The sequence below is a fragment of the Anser cygnoides genome, chromosome 1, assembly GCF_040182565.1.
Source record: "Anser cygnoides isolate HZ-2024a breed goose chromosome 1, Taihu_goose_T2T_genome, whole genome shotgun sequence".
Taxonomy (NCBI): Eukaryota; Metazoa; Chordata; class Aves; order Anseriformes; family Anatidae; genus Anser; species Anser cygnoides.
In genome coordinates, this window is record NC_089873.1 from 177,451,032 (window position 1) to 177,471,744 (window position 20,713).

General features: G+C 35.7%; 1 long non-coding RNA gene across 1 annotated transcript; it reads left to right on the forward strand.

Annotated features, from left to right (window-relative positions):
- Positions 1-18,500: 18,500 nt before the first annotated feature.
- LOC136789760 (uncharacterized) lies at positions 18,501-19,645 on the forward strand. Its single transcript, XR_010828686.1, has 2 exons — positions 18,501-18,608; positions 19,559-19,645. It is a non-coding gene; the product is annotated as an uncharacterized lncRNA (long non-coding RNA).
- The last annotated feature ends 1,068 nt before the right edge of the window (positions 19,646-20,713 follow it).

A 20,713-nucleotide genomic window follows, 5' to 3' on the forward strand; every position in this document is an offset into this window, starting at 1 on the left:
TCGTTATTTGAGTCATAACAAAATATTTAGAAACATCCAATTTTGATATAAGTTGGATGAAATTTTAGCTTTTTACTACATTATAGTTCTCAGGTTTCTAATGTCAATGTCCAGTCATTGGCTGGTGATGTTTCTTATGTGGTAAAGGAAATAACATTTTTCTTTCAGGACTATCTTGCTTGTACGGCATTTTTATAGACAGTGAATGAGTTATCTCTTAATATCCTGTTAAGAAACTGAGAAGACCAAACTTCTATATTTCTTTACTCTGATGCAGACCTTCTGTAACTATCACTACACTGACTAATCAACTTTTAGAACAGATGAACTGTTTGTATATATTTTAAAAAAAAGTTTACATATCTGTAAACTGTAGTTAATATGATGTAATCATCTACTTTGTATATATATCTTGCATGCATACTGCATGCTGAGCAACATCGCAAGGGAAAGTGTATATGACTGATCTGTCAACAATTAAACTTTTTTAAACACTGGATTCATTTTAAACAGTAATCTGTTCTTTACCATGTATAAGTGGAAAAAATATTCACCAGACAAATCATTTGGCGGTAGAAGCTGGTATGTTTTTCTTTACTTCCCTGGAACTACACATTGATTTAGACCACCCAAGGATTTTGCCTGTCTCATTTCCATGTTTGTGCAGAATTCCTGAAACCTTAAGACTACATGAGGTTTAATGATTAACCAAATCAGACACTTACAAATCACATTCATGTCACTGAATCACTAGACTTTGTCCTCACACAACATAAACTGTGTAAACTTCATTTATCATGCAGTGAAAGTACAAATCTTTGAGTACTGCTGACAGAATGGTAGTATGTTTGAATGCAGTCATTCTCTAACCAAACAGCTGAGAAACGCCAGGGGAGAAAAAAAATAGATTGAACATTTTCCATTTCAAACTATTTTTGTACAGTTGTCTCAGAGAATACTAAGAATGGGAGATCTTGGAAGTTTTGCTTATTATGGACAGTATTACAGATTTAAAAAACAAAACAACCAACCAAACAAAAAAAAAAACACAAATGTGGTGGCTGTACATAAAATGAAACATATGAAAATGGCCCTTTCCTCTTTTTATGCCTACATTTCTTATTGACACACTTCAGTCACAACAAATTAAGACTGCTGAATCCATTCCTGATTCATAGACCTTATGGGAGAATGTCTTTTTTTTTTTTTTTTTCTTTTCCCCCCCTGGAAGTGATAACCTAATTTAACCAACCAGTAAGAAATTAATTTGATATGGTCATAAAACCTCGACAATGAACAAAGTATAGAATATAGTCATATTACTTTTTTTTTAATAGCATAGTCGTGTAACTTTTGGTACTGTTAAAATACTGTTTGAGAAAATTTAAACCATAATAAATGCATTACATACCTTTTGAACAGCTAATTCTTTCAGGATGAATGCTAGAGTCCATTCATATTGTGCATTCTGGCATTACAATTTTTCATGTAATCATTTTCTTGGGAAGGTACTTAGCTGGTTTTAATGTTTCTGTAGTTGATTACCTCCCAGCAACTTCTGATGGAAATTTCCTTGAGACAGTTGCCTTGGCACAGTGATAACAAAGGCAGGGTTTCTGTAACACTTTCTGCCAGAACTGCTAACATGCAGAGTTAAAAAATGCACCATTCAGTGTTGGTGTACTTTTCCTTAGTAAAAGAAGTCCTTCCAAAAGCATGTCATTAAGCACAGTTTGTTGTTGTTAATTGTTACTGTTCTCTCTCTTTCTTGCACATTTGTACACATAATCAGCTTTTGCATAGCTACACTTAAATACTTAAATATGTCCTTAACCTTTTTAATTATTTAACTTACATCAAAAAGAAATCTTCTAGACTTTTTTTTTTTTTTTTTTTTTTTTTTGAGGGAAGGGTAGTATTGTGCAGAAAATGGAAGCCTAATCCTAATCCAGGCCTAAAAGAATTTTAAAAACTTTTTTAAAATGAAGAACTGGTTACCCAGCATATGGGGACAGCAGAGGTACTCAGTGAATTTTTTGCCTCAGTCTTCACTGGCAAGAGCTCTAGCCACATGGATCAAGTCCCAGAAGGCAAAGGCAGGGACTGGGAGAATCATGACATGCCCACTGTAAGAGAAAATCAGATTCTGAACCAGCTAAGGAACCTAAAGGTTCACAAGCCCATTGGACCTGATGAGATACATCTGTGGATCCTGAGGGAACAGGTGGATGTAGTTGCTAAGACACTATCAATCATATTTGAGAAGTCATGGCAGTCCACTGACTGGAAGAGGGGAAACATAACCCCCATTTTTAAAAAGGGAAGAAAGGAAAACCTGGGGAACTGCAGGCCAGTCAGTTTCACCTCTGTGCATGGAAAGATCATGGAGCAGATCTTCCTGGAAACTATGCTAAGGAGCATGGAAAATAAGGAGGTGATTGGTGACAGCTAACATGGCTTAAATTAGGGCAGTTCATGCCTGACAAATCTGGTGGACTTCTGGTGGATAGGGGAAGAGCAACTGGCATCATCTAGCTGAACTTGTACAAAGCATTTGAAATTGTCCCCCATGATATCCTTGCCTCTAAAATGGAGAGACATGGATTTGACAGACAGACCACTCGGTGTGTAAGGAATTGGCTGGATGGTTGCACTTAAAAAGTTGGCGTCAATATTTCAATGTCCAAGTGGAGACCAGTGATGAGTGGTGGTCCTCAGGAGTCAGTACTGGGACCAGAGGTGTTTAACATCTTTGTCGGTGACATGAGCAGTGGGATCAAGAGAACTCTCAGCAAGGTTGCCAATGGCACCAAGCTGTGTGGTGTGGTTAACACATTGGAGGGAAGGAATATCTAGAAGTCCCTATCTAGAGTTCCCTATCTAGAGTGACCTTGACAGGCTCAAGAGGTGGGCCTGTACAAATCTCATGAAGTTTAGAGACATTGGGTGATTTTTAGGGTCTCTTCCAACCCAAAACATTCTGTGTTTCTATGATACGAACTAATAGCAAACTGAAAGAAACATCAGTTTTTGTCTGAATATAGACAGAAGTGGCTTGGGGAGGGAGAACTGATTGTCATACCTTCTCTTTGGGAAAGTTTGAAACAAAGAGTACGTTTAATTTTCATATTTGATAAGGGAGAAATCATGCTTCAATTGTCAAGTGTACAGAAGAGTTGAAATTAAAATAAATAAAAATATACAGCTTTGCTCTCAAAAACCACCATTCTTTGATTTGCCTTGCTTAATGCCAAGTTATATTCAAGCTTCAGACAGTCTCATTTTCAGCAGAGGAGCAGTGAATTAATTTTGGAAAATCCTAGTTTCTTTCTGTTGTTAGTCTATCAAACATAATAGAAAAAGAAATTTTGCAGTGGAATACTCAGTGAAGCTCAGTTGTCTTTGAAGCTGTCATATAGAGAAGAGGAAACACTGATGGGACAGCAGGAGCATGTTGGAGTTTACAGTTTTACGACAGTGTGCACTGAAAAGTAAAGGGGCTAAGAAACAATAGTGCTGTGATGCAGCAGGAATCCTGAGAGGTGTCTTCTGCTTTTATATTAGCATGCTATTATCTCACTTCTTGAGCTTCATTTTGTCTATAAAGCATATGTTTGCCAGTGACAATGCAGCTTAATCTTTAATGTGTTGTTAAACTAAAAATGTCCCATCAAAAATAAAATCAGAAGAGCATGTAATTTTCTTTAAAACTGTGACACTGTTTGTCCTCACCTTTTATACTGTTTAGGAATTAAAAATATAGGACTCATTTAAAATGTAATGTATATTCAGTTAAGAGCTGCAATTGATATTTAGAATTATTTCTAATTCATTCCTGTATAGTTAAGAATAATACTTGCTTCTGTCTTTTTTTACCTATGTCAAGTTCTTTTATCCTAGCCTAGAGGCTTCTCAGAATGATTCATATAATGCTGATGGCTGAAGATTTTTGTTTGTTTTGTTTTGGCTTTTAGATGATTTAACTAATTGTAAGAACCCTCTGTAAGCTGTTAAAAAGTAGATTACTATAAGCACATTTTAATTCATACCACAGCCTTGTGGACTGGTGTCACTGTCTATAGTTGGTAATATTTCATGATAGACTTGGGTTCAGCTAGAACTGCTAAAAACAAGGTGTTGTTGCAATATGAAAGTTTTTTTTATTATTTTTTTTATTAGAAGTATTCTGAAGACTTAGAACACAGAATTATTTAAGTCTACTCCTTCCTTATTTTTTCAATAAGATTCAAAAGCAAATGCAAAGAAAGAAAGGAGGATCTTGTCTTCTATTGCTCAGTTGTTCAAGTGTCTGTAAAATTTCCTTAGCAAGTACAACTGGATGTTATCTCAGATATCTTTAAAATAGTGTCTGTTCAACTTTTACATACAATAAACTCCAAGAGATTATTTGAAAAAGTAATGAAAGATATACAGAAATTCTGATATTAAGAGGGACAGGAAAAAACACACACACACACAAAAAACCCAAAACAAACAAAAAAAACAACAGGGGTGATCCAAAAGTTCTGGGACACAAAGATTAAATCATGTATTTATAGGTTTTCTTTAAGTTTCTGTGTCAGGACTAAATCTAGATTCAAATATTTATTGGAAAGCTTTTAATAGAAGTAAAAATCTTCATACAAAAATGTCCTTTTTCTTTTCAAAAATGTTACTCACCTGTTCAAGCAAAAGCTTTGTGTTAGATCTGGTTTCCTTTAAAGAACAAATAAATAAATAAATAAATATATTAGTAGAGGAACCATTCAGGTTTCTTTCCTTTCAATTGCTTTTTGTTATGAATGTATTTCATTATAATATCTGAAAAAATATATATATATAATATATATTAAAAAAAAAAAAAAAGGAAACTGTGTTATCTAACTCTCTCATTCAACTCAATGAAACAAAATAAATGAAGTCACCAGTCTAGGTTTCAGTAAGGTTGAATCTTTACTCCAGATTCTGACTTTTTTTAATTAATACATATAAAATCATTGTATTCCCAATATCTTTTATAATTGTTTACAGAGCACTTTAAGTACGTTTAAGATGTCTTTAAAAAGAGTGCAAAGTGTTATTCTGCTCAGAGGAATCTGCAAAAGGATTTGACAGACTGAGGATTTGTGACTGAATGAGGAAAGTGTGGATGGAATGGAATTCAAGACAGCAACAGACGTGATGTTTTGTTAGGCATTTTAACCTTGCTTAACCCAAGGGATTTTTGTTAGGCATTTGAACCCAAGCACCATTTTTCTTGCTATTTTTACCATTACAAAATTCAACAGAAAGAAAGAGTCAACAGAGTTTAGTGGGTTTTGTAGAAGGAAACATGGAAAGAGATAGCAAAGAGGGAAGAGTTATAAATGTGTATTTCTTACACAAGAGTATATAAAGAAAAATGCCATTGGAGAGAATAAAAATGGAATTAACTGACATAATTACCTGCAAATAAATATAGGGAAAAATATATGAGAGCTTATATGAGGCAGGAAAAAGAGAAACCATGGAAAACACAAAGTGCAAAAACCATACAGAACCTCACATATCTTACAAAGCTTAAGCCAAAGCAAGTAAAATGCTTAACCAGCATACATGATGAATTTCAAGAGAGCAGAAAGAAAGAGGGAGACTACTAAACCACATTTCAGATAACTAACCAACTAACAATTTTTTGCCATTTGACATTTTGCTATATGTATAAACTTCTATTAATTAAAGAAGAGGAGAAAGTCATCTTCATGAATAAAACTACTTCAGAATTGGATCTCTTCAAAATATGCAGGACTGATATACTTCAATCTCAGACATATATTATGTGTGAGTATATATAATATATAGCACATAATGATATATATTTTATAATACATACAATCATACATAATGTGACTTTGCAGCAGTATTTTCTTTGAACATTCTGTCCCCGACACTCTTGATCACTGCATTTATATTCTGCATAAATCTGTCCACTATTTTTAGCTATGATAAGCTTATTTATGTTATTATGCTGGCATCAAAAACAACTAATGAATGACAGTGCCAGACTGTGAAAAAACAAGCTACCTGAAGGAAAGGCTTGTGCTACCAGGTTTTGATATCTTGAAATCTGTCTTAGATCGCAGTAACTTACCTGACATTTTTATGTATATTTCTAGCTCATTGTGTTCTTAAGTGCCTTCATAAATGAACATCTACAAATATATACATAACCCAATACCCCTGAATACACAAAAGCTGCTTTTTGTTGTTGTTGTTGTTTGTTTGTTTTATTTTTCTCTGCTTCTCAAATATAATCTCTTCATTAAGGTTTGTCATTGCAACTCCCTTGGTTACAGCCACACTTCCTGCTTTTCACAAGAGAAATCAGAAAGCTACTAGTCCCTTATAATGGCCATTATACCATCCCATTGTGCTTATAATTAATATAATTTAAATTTAACATCACATCCATATTCCCTGGCCTAACAGGTGGTCCCCAAAGCTAACAGATGTCATTTTATTTATTCACTACTGGATATAATATTTTGACATAACTATTAGCTTCCGTAGAAATAATTTTGATGTCAAAAACAGAGAATAAAGGTTTAACAATATGAAGTAAAAAAATACATTAAATCATCATGTAAAAGCAAGGCCTATGTTCTCTTACATTTAGACTAAAGGCTAAGAACTGATTTAAGAACTCATTCTAGTTTAGACAATTCCTAGAATCATAGAAACACAGAATGTTTTGTGTTGGAAGGGACCATAAAGATCACCCAATGTACCCCTGACATGGGCAAAGACACCTTCCACTAGACCAAGTTGCTCAAAGCCCCATCCAACCTGGTCTTCAACACCTCCAGGAATGGGGCAACCACAACTTCTCTGGGCTACGTGTTACAGTGCCTCACCACCCTCACAGTAAAGATTTTTTTTTTCTAAATATATGTAATCTAAATCTACCCTTTATGAGTTTAAAACCATTACTCTATGTCCTATCACCAGAATTTGCAATAAAGGGTCCCTCCACCAGCTTTCTTGTAGGCCCCCTTCAGGTACTGGAAGGCTGCTATAAGGTCTCCCCAAAGCCTTGTCTTCTAAAGGATGAATACCCCCAACTCCCTTAGCCTGTCTTCACAGGAGAGGTGCTGCAGCCCTTTGATCATCTTCACGGCCCTCCTCTGGACTCATTCTAATAGGTCCATGTCCTTCTCATGTTGGGGTCCCCAGAGCTGAATGCAGTACTCCAGGTGGGGTCTCCCCAGAGCAGAGTAGAAGGGGACAATCACCTCCCTCGCCCTACTGGCCACGCTGCTTTTGATGCAGCCCAGGATATGGTTGGCTTTCTGTACTGCACACGCACATTGCGAGCTCATGCTGAGATTTTCATCCACCAGCACCCACAAGTCTTCACCTAAGGCCTGTTCTCAATCTATTCTCTGCCCAGCCTGAATTTGTGCTTGGGATTGCCCCAGCCCAGGTGCAGGACTTTACACTTGGCCTTGTTAAACTTCATGAGATTTGTGCAGTCCCACCTCTCGAGCCTGTCAAGGTCCCTCCAGATGGCATCCCTTCCCTCCAACGTGTTAACCACACCACACAGTTTGGTGTCATTGGCAACCTTGCTGAGGGTGCTTTTGATCCCACTGTTCATGTCACCGACAAAGATGTTAAACACCTCTGGTCCCAGTACTGACTCCTGAGGACCACCACTCGTCACTGGTCTCCACTTGGACATTGAGTCATTGACGCCAACTTTTTAAGTGCAACCATCCAGCCAATTTCACATAAAGACATCAAAAAATTTAACGCCTATTGAATTCAGAGTTTCAGCTTTACTGAAAGAAGGGCTAAAAATGAAGGAAAGAAAAAAAGAGTAAGACATAAATGAGAAATCGGTTTTGAAGGTCATCTTTATGATGTTCAATTGTGTGCTCCATTTCTCCTTGGGATCCTTTTCCAGGACTAATTTTAGCATGTCAGTTTAAGTTAAAGTAATTCAAAATGCTCCCTATTTATATTCTTCTTTTAAATTATAATTATTTAAAAGTGATTTTCTTGGATGTTTTGGATAGAAATCAAAATAATATGTGTGTGTGTGTGTGTAGTTGGTTGGTTGGTTGGTTGGCTGGTTGGTTTGTTAGCTTGGTTGGTTATTTTGTGTTGTTTTTTTTTGAGGAGAAAAATGTGTATGTTTAATATTCAAATTTGCATCTTTCCTGATGTAATAGACTTCTGTCCTTGTCTAAGCTTTCCTGGGTACTTTTGGGATTGAATAGGGAATTTCCAAATGCTTCCACAATAAGATAGCAGTACCATTTTTATTTTTATCAGTGGAAGAGTATATTACTCAGGAAAACTCACTTAGAAAAGTTATGTAGTTGTTATTTTGGATGAATTAATTTTCTGAAGAAAGGTGTCATACTATCTTATTTTCTTACTTTTTAAATTTATTTATGTTTGCTTTTACCCAAAGAATATTTATTCTAAGATACGATCTGAAGAATGTAGCTCTTAAGTAGACATTTATGCTTACACATACTGGGATATAATATGATTAATGAAAGAGTTGGATGGGGTTTTAGTCCCTTTTTCTGAAGATTCTTTTGTGCATGCTGTTTGCCTGTTGCATGTTGTCTGCTCTAGGGCTGGAGTTTGTAATGGTCTACCATGAAAGCAACTTGTGATTTTGGAGAAAAACTGGATTATCCTACATGATGTGCTGAGAGATCAGCTACTCATTCTGAATGGGAGATTTAGTAATAAATTGCTGAGGTAAACCACCTTTAAGCAAGAATTTGTGTTTAGAGATTGCAGACAACACTATAGGTACTGATATAACGTAATGGAAGAACATAAAGATCAAACTAATCTAACACAATTTAATAAAAATGACACTCTTACTTGGAAAGATTCAGATTGCCTAATGGGTTAAATAATACCTCCTTAGATATTTCCTTCCTCCTACAGCATTCATTCATCTAATAATTTTTAGTATTCTCCTTTCTTTGTCCTTTATGTGTTTCATATATTGCATTCATCTTTTATACACTAAGTTAATACTGTCCTTCACCAGACTCTGCTTTAAACTCCACCCTTGCTAATATAGGGGCAATTCTTTTGATTCAGACAACCTTCTTCATGTACCAACTCCATTCAGTCTTTCACCAAAGAATGACAATATTAGTAATAATAACAATAACAGCAACAACAACTACACTTTATATTGTAACCCCTTTATCAGATAAGCTTTATTGCTTAGTGTTGTTTGCTGAGTGCTGACAGACAACATGCACTGGGCTAACAAAAAGTGGGAAATCACTTTATTACATATCTGGACAGCCACTTACATGTTGTGATTTCTTTGCTGTAAAACACTCTTTTTATGCAACATCGACTGTTTGAATATTTTTCTACTACACCACTCAGTTTCCTGGTATAGTATGATGTGATCTATGTACTTATTTTCTCCCAGAAACGAGTGAATGCACGGAGCAGTAATCTGTTGATGTAGTAAAGATATGTGATAGCTCAGTAAATATTACAGAGCTAAGGTACAGAAACAACACAAGAGTGAGGAACATAGCAGAAGAATCTGGTGGTTCTGCAGAAAGGTGACACATCAGCTTTAAATACCTAAATCACTAGCACTTTTCACTGTATTGCCACCAGCTTCAGTAACAACTGGACCGGAGCTAGTGCCTAGATCTAGTCACTCCTAGTGGTATGGGTACATTTTCTAATATCCCTTTAGAAAGTTCATCAGTAGCTGTACAGATAGACCTACTGATACTGGCAATCTTTTTTTTTTTTTTTTTTTTTTGCTTTTAATTAAGTGTTAGTGAAAGATTTTAGAAATATATAGCAACTAGGTTCTTTTTCATTATCCATTAATTTCATTTACTCACTAATAAAACTGTTATTGTTATCAATTAATTAATTATAACAAAGAAGGCTTTCTTCTGATGTAAAACAAAATACCTTTCTGTTTCTCTTAATCTGCAAATCTTCAAATCAAGACTGAAGGGTAGATTCTTTTCTCTCTCCTCCCCAAATATTAAAGTTGTTGCAGTGCCTCAGCTTTATATGCCTTACTTCCTAGTGAATTAAAGCTTTCATTTTTCTTAATTTTACATGTCTGTAAAGAACTAGGTGGCTCACAAATTCTATCCAAAAATACTGAATATTTCTTACAAACTAGGCAATTTCTTTCAAGATAGGAAATTTTGAATACAAGGTTATAACTGAAGTCCTCAGTTCAGAATTCTTAGCCTACACCTGTATCACAAAATCACAGAGCAGCTTGGATTGGAAGGGACTTTAAAGATCATTTAGTTCAACCCCCCCGCCTTAGGAAGGGATGTCATCCACCAGGTCAGGTTGCCCAGAGCCTTGTATAACCCAGTCTTGAACAACTCCAGGGATGGGGCATCCACAATTTCTCTGGCCAACCAGTTTCAGTGCCTCACCACCCTCTGAGTGAAGAACTTCCTCCTAAATGTAAGTACACTGCCCTCTTCTCATTAAATAAAAGTTGGCACGGGAGGTCACAGTTGTCCTAACACTGTCAAGGTCAGTATCTTCTGATAATGGGAAAATCCTTTGTGGTAGAAAATCTTATTGTATGAATAATGCCTTCTACATCTTTTTGCTCATCCTACTTTGCACATAGAGACTGCTCTCAATCTAAAAAAGACATCTTGGAACAACCACTCAAATATTCCTATTTAAGTGGTTGTATTTTTCATAAAGTAATTAGTTATTGGGCTTCTGGCATACTTGTAGTCCTTTATCAAGTAGACAGGAACATCCAATGCATGTATGCTGCTGTCTCAGCTATGCCTAGACTCAGGCAGTTTTGGTCATGCCTGCAGATAAATATTTGGGGCACCTTAGGAACTTTATTAACAAAATAATACACAACGTGAGCTTTGAAGATTTCATTTTGAATCTGATACAGTCGTGTCTTTGGAATTTTGATACCCTTTTGATATTTAAGTGGTCATCATGAAAGAGTTTTTTTTTTTTTTTTTTTTTCCTTTTTGAAAGCATCATATTATTTCCAGTTTCCAAACACATTATTTAGTCCATATTGCAGCAAAATGGCATGGCATTAAGATATATGTATATCACAGAATATAACATCTCTCTTTTTTTTTTTTTTTTTCTGGCTAGAATTACACCCATGAATCCATGATAGTTTGGGATAGAAATGGAGTGGCTGAGTAAGCGTTTTGAAAGAATAGTGAATCAAATGGGAAGACAACTGAAATAGTAATTAATATCGAAGACTCCTAAGGATGAAGAATGAAAGCAAAAGACAACTGGAAAAAAAAAAAAACCAAAAAACACATATATATATATATATATATATATCCAGGAGTTAATAGAAAGAGGACTGTCATGAATTTATGAATTAGTAGAAAAAGGCAAAACTTAAGAGTGGGAACACAGAAGAGGTGATATGAGACATATATGTTATAATACCAGTATGATGATGACAAGGTGGGAAGAATGTTGTAATGGAAAAATAGGTAAGTGGAGATGCATAATAAATGAGATACAGAAAGAATTTGAATAGTAATGGGCTGCATATGTTAAAGAAACATTCTAGTTGGATAGCTAAGAAAGTCTGGTGGTGTGTATGGAGGCTGTGACCACTAGGAAGTGCTGTCATGCCAGTCAAGACAGGAAAAGAATAGATGCTGGTGAAACAGAACTTATTCTTGATTTAAACAGGCAATGTACTAGATTTTTTTTTTTTTTTAGGAACTCTATTGTCCTTAAACATCAACCATAAAACATAAAAAATACAAAATGTTAATAGTTAATGACTTTTCCAGTATGAAAAATTTAGAAATGAGAAATTACTCCAGTGTGAGTATTTAGTCTTGTGTTTACAAGACTAAAACATGCTCTAATAACTGACATGGTTTCCAGCTAGATCCGAACACTTACAAAATGTAATGAGTTTGAGATATGAACCCTCAAGTAGTACATTTGTTTGTCAGCAAGATGTCAGCGCAGTGCCAGCCCCCTGGATGGTACCTCTAGGACATGCAGCTAAGTGAAAGCTCTATCCAAATAGAGCTTTGGAGAAGGATGTTGAAGACAAAGCAAGGAATGCCTTTGCGAGGTGGACTAGGATGATTTCTGCAGGTGGTCTTGGAGTGATAGACAAAATTCTCTAAAAAGACACTTCATATCACTACCTAGACGTAGTCAGAGGCACCAATCAGGTAAGAACATCAGATCTTTTTCCTACAGAAATCCTCGTGTCAATGAACCACCTGTGTGGACAAAAATATGTACTCAAAGGAAAAGGGAACAAAATTTTCAGAGATAGAAACTTGGTCAGAAAAAGACTTTTAATGGCTATCCCAGCAAAACATCACAGGGCAGAAAGAACCTTAGTCTTTTTAGGGCAGTGGCACAAATCTCACCTAAACTTGGATCTTTATAATAAATATGGCTAGTCACTCTAGTTCCCCTGTCAGAAGCTAGTCAAAGAAGCTAGTCAAAGCTTTTAAGGCATGATTTCTTTCATCCTAAGTAGACTTTTAAAACAGAAATAAATAAACCCGTTTCTTACATACATTACTATATATATTAAAAAAAATCATTTATTTTTCTTTTCAACAATTTTCATTCTGAAAATATGTTAAAAATAACACTACTGTCTCTTGATGGTAAACAAATATTTCTAAATTATTTTAGTCTCTTTTAATTATAGTTCAAGAAAAAAATAATCAAGCACAGTACATCTTGTGAATTACAAGAATGCCCAGACAAATGTTATTATTATTATTATTTTTTTTAGAGAAAAGAGCATGCTGACAGAACACTGCCAAAGCAATTAATCCAAAGTTTATTTTATAAAGCTTATGTTTTCTAGTCACCTAGATATAAGAGGGAACACAAACATTTTTAAACATACATTCTGATCCACCATATAGAAGCAGCCAATTTGCAGTAAATCTCCCTCTAAAAGATTCAGTACCTTTCCTTTTTTGTCTGTGCAGTTCCTGTTTTGTGGATAGATGTTTTTATTTCTCTGCGGATGTTTACGTACCTGTTCTGTAGTTGTATTGCAGTTTCATTGCTGTAATCCATTGACTTTAATGGAGTTATTCCTTTAATAGAGTTATTCCTACACAAATATATTCCGTAAAGCCTGTACGATTTCTCTTCATCTATAATCTAAAGATATCTCTATAGTCATTGCACATGTTCAGAAAAAAAAAAAAAAAAGGATTTGTGGGAGACAGAAGGAAATCATACTATATCTACATAGCAAACTTGAAGGCATGAATGGGTAATCACCTCTAAATCAGAATGACTTAGCTGTAGGACGCTTGAGTCTACATTCACAGATACACGCTCTTTGTGTTGCACCCTTCTGGCATGCCAAAGTAGCCATAAACCTGGCAGGTGAAGCTGGGTTTATAACTATTTTGCATCATTGCACAGCAGTTGGAGCACTCTGGCACATCTGTCCCTTATCTGATGCAAATCGAAGCAAGAAGCTTCACAGGAAAATCTCAGACTTACATTGGGAAGACCAGACCCTCAGTTGACATAAATGTTCTGCTAGTGTAAATCATGAGTGCAGTGAAGCTGGACTAACTTACATATGACTTATATCAATTTCAGATCTACCCTCAGATCCTGGTTTGTGAAATTATAAATAGAGATGATGTAGTGATGACAGTTAACAACAGTGTCTAGTTGGAAGATAACTCAAAAACAGTTGTCGCTTCTAGCCATTATTTAACTGAATAATGACTATCCTCATGAGCTGCCAAGACAAGGTGAGCTATGCCGTGAAAAACAATCATAATGCATGGCATCACCAAAGGTTCCACTAAAAAAAAAGTCATCCTTTCTTTATCTCCTTTTTATGATTTTTGTCAGCAATAGCTATAAAAACATCATTGGAGCCACACTTCATAGATATTCAGCAAAGAAATGCTATTCAAAGTTAAATTCCTGTGAGATGATTCTTGGCTTGGAATAGTGTTATGAAAGACTATTTTGCAGGTGTTGTTAGTTCTGCTTTCATGTATTTTGTTGCTCTACTTACACCATAGTACTTACAGTGTTTATGTAATGTCTGACCTTTTTTATGGCTCACATTTAACATCTCCCTGATTCAGTTGTATAGTTGCATATTTTCTTCTTTCTTTTTTTTTTTTATATACCCTCTTGATAAACAGTATTTATTGATTCAGCTGCAAATTTTAGTGCCTCAAAATGTACAACTATAGCCTATGTGCTGCAGTACATAGTTTGATGCTCCAATTAGATATTTTATGGATCCAGCTGCACATTTTGATGATCCAGTTGGATTCTTGATTTTCAGTAAAATTGGAAATCACACTGTGTTCTATGTTAATTAAATTGATTACAATATTTTGATAATCAGTTTGAAGAAATTAACTCAAAAAAAAAAAAAAAAAAACAAACCCAACCAAACAACCCCTAAAAATAAACTTGGATTTTTTTCATAATATAGTGTAGTACACCCAGAGTTTTCTTGGGTTAAGCAAATTTTCTTAGCCCCAATGAAAATACAATGATAACAGAGTATTATTTTGTCACAAATGTGTTAGGAGTCATCTAGATTCTGGCATTCTTTCTAGTGTTCTGCTCTCTGCTAAATCTTTCATAGATAATTCCAGCTATCAGATGACTTTCAGTTCTTTCTTAAGCACAGAAATTACAAGAGCTATTTAAAATATCCAGGGTGTATTAAAGGTTTCTCTTAAGTATTCCACTGATGGAGAAAATTCCTTTTCATGCTTCGGAATTCTACTGTATTGGGATGTGTTGCACTACAACAGTGATCTAAGGTTTCAATCTTAAGAACTGACACACCTTAGAAATTGAATATGTATTCACAGCTCACTTTTAACATCAGAAAATAACAATGTAACGGAGATTAAAAAATGCTTACAGTTCACATACAGACAATACGTATTTCAGAGAGATATATAAAGATAAAAGAGGTAATTAGATTAAATTCATCTTTGAATAGTTTACAAGAGTTTATGATCTTTGTCCATTATCCAGCCTACAGGATGCTTGCCCAGCCCAGGGAGCAGTCACCCACACATTCTTATACAGTCCATTTGTCAGCTATGCTTTCCCAAAAAACATGGCTAGATCAAAAAGTGATTTGCTCTTTTAACCATGCAGAAGATACAAGAAAGTGTACCCCAAAGAGTCCTGTGACACCCAAGTACAAACAGAATAAAAATGGTGACAATATCTCAATCATATTTTTGTGTCTGTGAATAATTGCTTCTAGGTGACAACAGTGAAGCAGATTGTAAGTACTTCAGTCTTCCCCATTTTCCACACGTCATTCAACAACAAAACTGCAATTTGTCCCTTGCTCTGACATTATTTCCCTTAGGAAGTCCACCCCTCTGTACTGCTAGTGACACTTCTTCTATTTTATCTCATAGACTGCACAGTGCAACTTATTTTGGATGTTGAGCATCAAAGCGTATTATCACAGACATGATCCTGGCTTTGATCATACTTAAGAACTGACCAAGTATACCTATTTCAGCTCCAGTGAATGGTTTCTTAATAACAAGAAACAAAGCTTTACATTCCTTCTCCATTTCTGAAATACATCACAACCTACAATAGCCCTTTACTTCACTTTGCCTGTCAGGCTAGTGAAAATGTTTCTTAAACTAATCATAAATTTGCTATAACCCTAGAGATCCTGTAGAAGGCAGTTAAAGCAGAATGTGCTTTAGCTCAGCTCAGTATTTAGCATATACAGCTCATCTGCACTAGCAATCTGGTTATTGTCATACAGATATCCCTCTACAGACTCCTGCTTTCAAAGAAGAGTTCCTTTAAGATACTTTTGGCAAAGGTTATCAGGTTGATTATTAAGAACAATATAGTGAAGTGGAATGCATCAGGTGCAGTCACTTATCTCATGATCTCCCTAAATGGATGAAATGCATCAACCTTTTCTTTAATTTTATTTTCTTAATAAAACTAACAAACCAAACCAAACAAACAAAAAATAAAACATTTCCTCCTTATCCTTAGTGCTAAAATTTTAACTGAATTTTTCTGCCACTGTAGCTTATGAAATTCATACAGTTTTCACTATAACCACACCTCCTAGTTGGCAATCAGTTTTCTTACTTTGAAGGGGCTTCTTATACTTTCTTACTGTGTTGCTGTCAGTACTGGAGTTTCTATTTCTTTCACTCTTTTTTTTTTTTTTTTCACTCTATTTTCTTTCACTCTTATTGGTTCACCTGGGATTATGTCTCTTTTGATAAGAAATATCTGGCTCCCTCCACCTTAAACATAAATTACTGTGATTTCTGTTGTGAATGTGACTGGACAATCTGAAGTTTAGATTCATTTTTTACCAACATAGGGCATTATGGCTCCAGAAGCTTTGTTAATCCACACAAATGCTGCACAAATTCTGGGTACTATATGACTTTGGAGATGAAAGCTGCTTGTATATGGTAAATTTTAGATTTATTCTCTTTCTTTATGCTTACAGAAGTTTTTTTTTTTTTTTTCCTGATTTCTATTCCTGAAACCTATTTTCTATATGCTTATAGGTAAAACAGACTTTGTGTTTATTTCCTTAATTTTTGTTAGTTCCATTAACTACTCTCTTTCATTTTTGTCATAGTACAGAAGTACCTAAGGGCTGAAAGATTCAGTAATATGTTGTTGACCACTGTTTTTTTTTTTTTTTTTTATCATATTAAAGTATATAATTAACAGATATTTTCCTAAAGCTTATTCCCCCATACTTCTGCAAGTTTCATAGCTATTAGTGGTACAATACCAGACTCATAGTGAAGTTGCTAAATACAGCATCTCTATGCAAACAGTAAAAAAAAAAAGTTCATGTGGAAATAAGCACTGTAAACTTATAGGCCTTTTCCCTTCTGCCTGGAGGAGAGCAATCTCCTACTGCCTTATGCTAATTCCGCAGAGTTTCAGTAAGTGTTCCTTAGATATTAACCTTTTTTTAAGGGTGGGTGTAATCGTCAAAGATGGCCATTGCAGCTGGTGGGGATCCCTGGGATCTTGTTCACTGTCTTACCTCTTTAGCAGTTCAAGCACATTTTCCATTGTCACTAATTCTAGCTGCCTCTGGGTTTCCATTTTACAGATATTTTGGGGGCCACCTGCTGATTCTGTTTCTTCAGCTTTAATTGCAGTTCCTTCATTGTGTTCCGTGTTGGCAGCCTTTGGGTATCCGCATGGCTACTGACTAGGCCAGCCTTGGGCTGCCCATCTGAGACTGAATTTATTTCAGAAACATTTTTTCCCCTCTGGTTATGCTGTTTCGTCAATGATAGGAATTCCTTGAGGTTTTCTTCGATACACTGTATGTTCTTCTCTCAAAGCTCTTCACATTCACTTTTCCTAAATCCCCAAAAAGATCACCACAGGCTCACCTTGCCTTATTCAGATGGGCTTACAATTTCTGCATCCTGGTTTATAGTATTCCCTACACAATTTTATTCTCAGATTAAATACAGATGTGCAAAACCAAACCGGATTCTCCAGCTGAAAAAATTGAAACCTTTTCCATGGCCGCCTTCTGAAAATTTCCACCTCATTTTCTGAAAGATTTTATTTTCCTCTACTTAAATAGAAGAACAAATTCTCACCAGTGTCAGTGACAAGCTATGATTCAAATTGACTAATAAAATGGATAAATGTCATCAACAATATCATGCTGCCCACCATAACTGACAAAAAGTTTCATTTTGTACTTAGTGGTAGATGTGGTAGAAGTGGTGTGGCTTTCCAGCTGCAGGCAGATAAACAGAATTTATGACTCCCACATAAGATCTCATTAGACAACTTGCAGCAGAATAGGATTGGCCAGGAGATTGTCAGATGATGTTCTGAAGAAGACACCACAATCTTGTCTTGGACCCAGCTCTATGACTCAGTCCTTAGGCAGTCAATGACATCCTTAAAGAGATGTTACAGCTGCAGCTGGAGCTTCTCTGAGATGTGTAGAATATGGCTTGGTCTCAGATGTAAAAAGAGTGTGATTCATACTTCTCTCCTTAGACACCAGGCCGTTCCCACATGCTGTTTTCTCTCTGAATTAACCTGGTCTTCAGCACTAGGAAGTGATTCCTAACCTAATAAGTGGCAAATAGAAAAAAAATAAAATGGCTTTTCTGGTGTGGAGAATGGGGACTTTTGAAAACTTCAAACTTTGATTATGAGAAGATAACAAATGTAGATAATGAAGTGTGCTGAAGATGGAATAGTTATTTTAGAACAATTGTTGCCCACTGACTGATCCATAAACAGTGGTTTATATATAGCTCTTGCCAAAAAATTATTTCTCACTCTTGTATTTTGGTCCCAGATGGAGACCAAAATGAAGAGTGTGTGTGTGTATGTGTGTGCAATTGACACTGGGCTTTCTGCCAGGACTCAGTTTGCAGGTGTTTCCTGTCTAGTTCTTTCTCAGCCAATAAATTGTAAGGGGTACTTCATGCAGCCTCTATCCACTCCAAGACTCTCCAAGATGTCACTTGCTCAATATTAGTGGAAGCGCTCCACGACCTAGAAGCAATTCAGACATGCATGGTGTGGTAAGAACAGCATGTTTATTTTCCTGCTCTAGACTGGTTTGATCAGATGAAGGTCTGCTCAGTAGCTACTCCTAAAGCCCTGATCATGTGATTGGTTTTAACTTCCATTCCTTCCCCCCCCCCCCCCATTCTCCCCCAAGTAATCTGTGACTGTTTACTCTTTTCTCGTTGGGTCTATTTTTGCTGATTTTTGAACATTACTTACCAATTTGGGATTACAGTAAGTCTTTTACATCCCTAAGGGGAATTCCTTCTTTTTCTCTTTCCAATATCTGAAAGTCTATCCCACTGCTGTTTTGCTAGGTTAGGCCAAGGACAGGGTTAGCTAACCACTCCTCCCCTTTCATTGTTTGTGGTGTCCAAAAGTTTCCTTCATCATTAGTTTAAACTCAGATCAGGGCAGATCATCTTAACATAAACTTCCTTAGATGTTTCATTTAAACTGACTACAATCAAATTAGTATTTGAAATCTGTGCTCCTTGAATATTACCAGCTGTATGTTTGTCTGCCTGTCAGTCTGTTGTTTACATTCCACCATTACGCAGGTGGAACAACAGCTGTCTGTTTCTGGAAGAGCTGGGAAAGATACGACTAAGATCACGTGCTCTGCATATACCATTGCAAAGAAGGACCTGGGCACCAAAACTGAACTGGGCTATTCTAGATCAAAAGCAGAAATTATACTATTTCCACAGCTATTTCTGCACATAAATGGATATTATGACAGGATCAAGAGGGAAGAAGGGTGAAGTACTTATGAATATCTTCTTGTTTGTGCAGGGTAGTATGTATTTGTAGTTATGCTGTAGTGGACTGGAAAGAGCCAGCACATCTCCCTTTCATAATGTGCTTCTTTCATCTATGAGAATTCCAGGAGTAGATATATTCTGTGAGGTAATAAATGGGTATTATTTCTTTATTATCTACATGCACTATTTTGATTTTCCAGTCAGTGCACCCTCAGGATGAAGAGAAAGACCACCAGCAAACACCAATGAGACAGTGTGCTGATAGCTTTAAATAGAATTTGCAACGGGTAAGTAAACTTTGAGATGTCAGCTGCATTCAATAAAGTCTGCACATTGATTACATCTCCGTAAATGTGGGATAAGTACAGAGTAAAGGTCAACAGATTAAATACGTAGTTTAATCAGCAAATTATGCAAATGAACACAAATGAAATATACCATCCAACTGTTAAGATCAGTAAAGCATGCAACTCTATTAGTGAAGTGTTTGAGTGTTGGCCGTCTTAAATATACACCCAATTTACTAAACTTCAGGAAATACAGTTGCTGGAGGAAACAGTTAAAAAGGTTTATCAGTCAAATGTGAGGACTGATCAACAATTATTTTGATTTAGCTATTACATTAGAATGTAATGTGAATTATTAGCAGAATTGGTGAAAATTGATGACAGCAACAACAACAAAACTGCATCTGAAGCTTTCTTCTCCATCACTGGAGGATGAATATCAATCAGTCAGTGGTGAGATAATACGACTACTTGAAAAATGCCGATCAATGAGGTGGAATTTACAGATACTCAACAACTACTGTACACGGCTCAAGTAACAAGTTCCCTCCCAGATCTTCACCTACATCAAAATCAGCAAAGCACTTAAGTACATGCATAACTTTAAGTGTAGGAGTAGTGTTATAGAAGTCCTCTGCTCACCTTCTCTTGCTGATACTATGGAAGTAGAGACCTCAGGGCTCAGTTGTGGTAATTACAGTTCATAGATACAAAAAGTGTCAGCCTCTGGAAGACTAGCAACCTAGAGAGACAAGGAGACAAGGGGGGGAAGGGGGGGGGGGAGGAATTATTATTCTCTCCATTTTATCTTTTCTTTTCTTTTCTTTTTTTTTTTTTCATAATTATAATAATTAGGTTAGAATTTTTGGATTATATCCCAGATATCATTATACATATGAGTGGGCTTCAGAAGTGTCACAGTGTTAACATGAATGGACAGTGTTAATACCAATGAAGAATTGTTTATGTACTCAGAAATAATAATCAAAATTTGCAAAGAAATAGAATTTTTAGCTAGATAAAATGTTATAAAGCAGACTTTTTTTTTTTTGTCTTGCCCATTTTTGT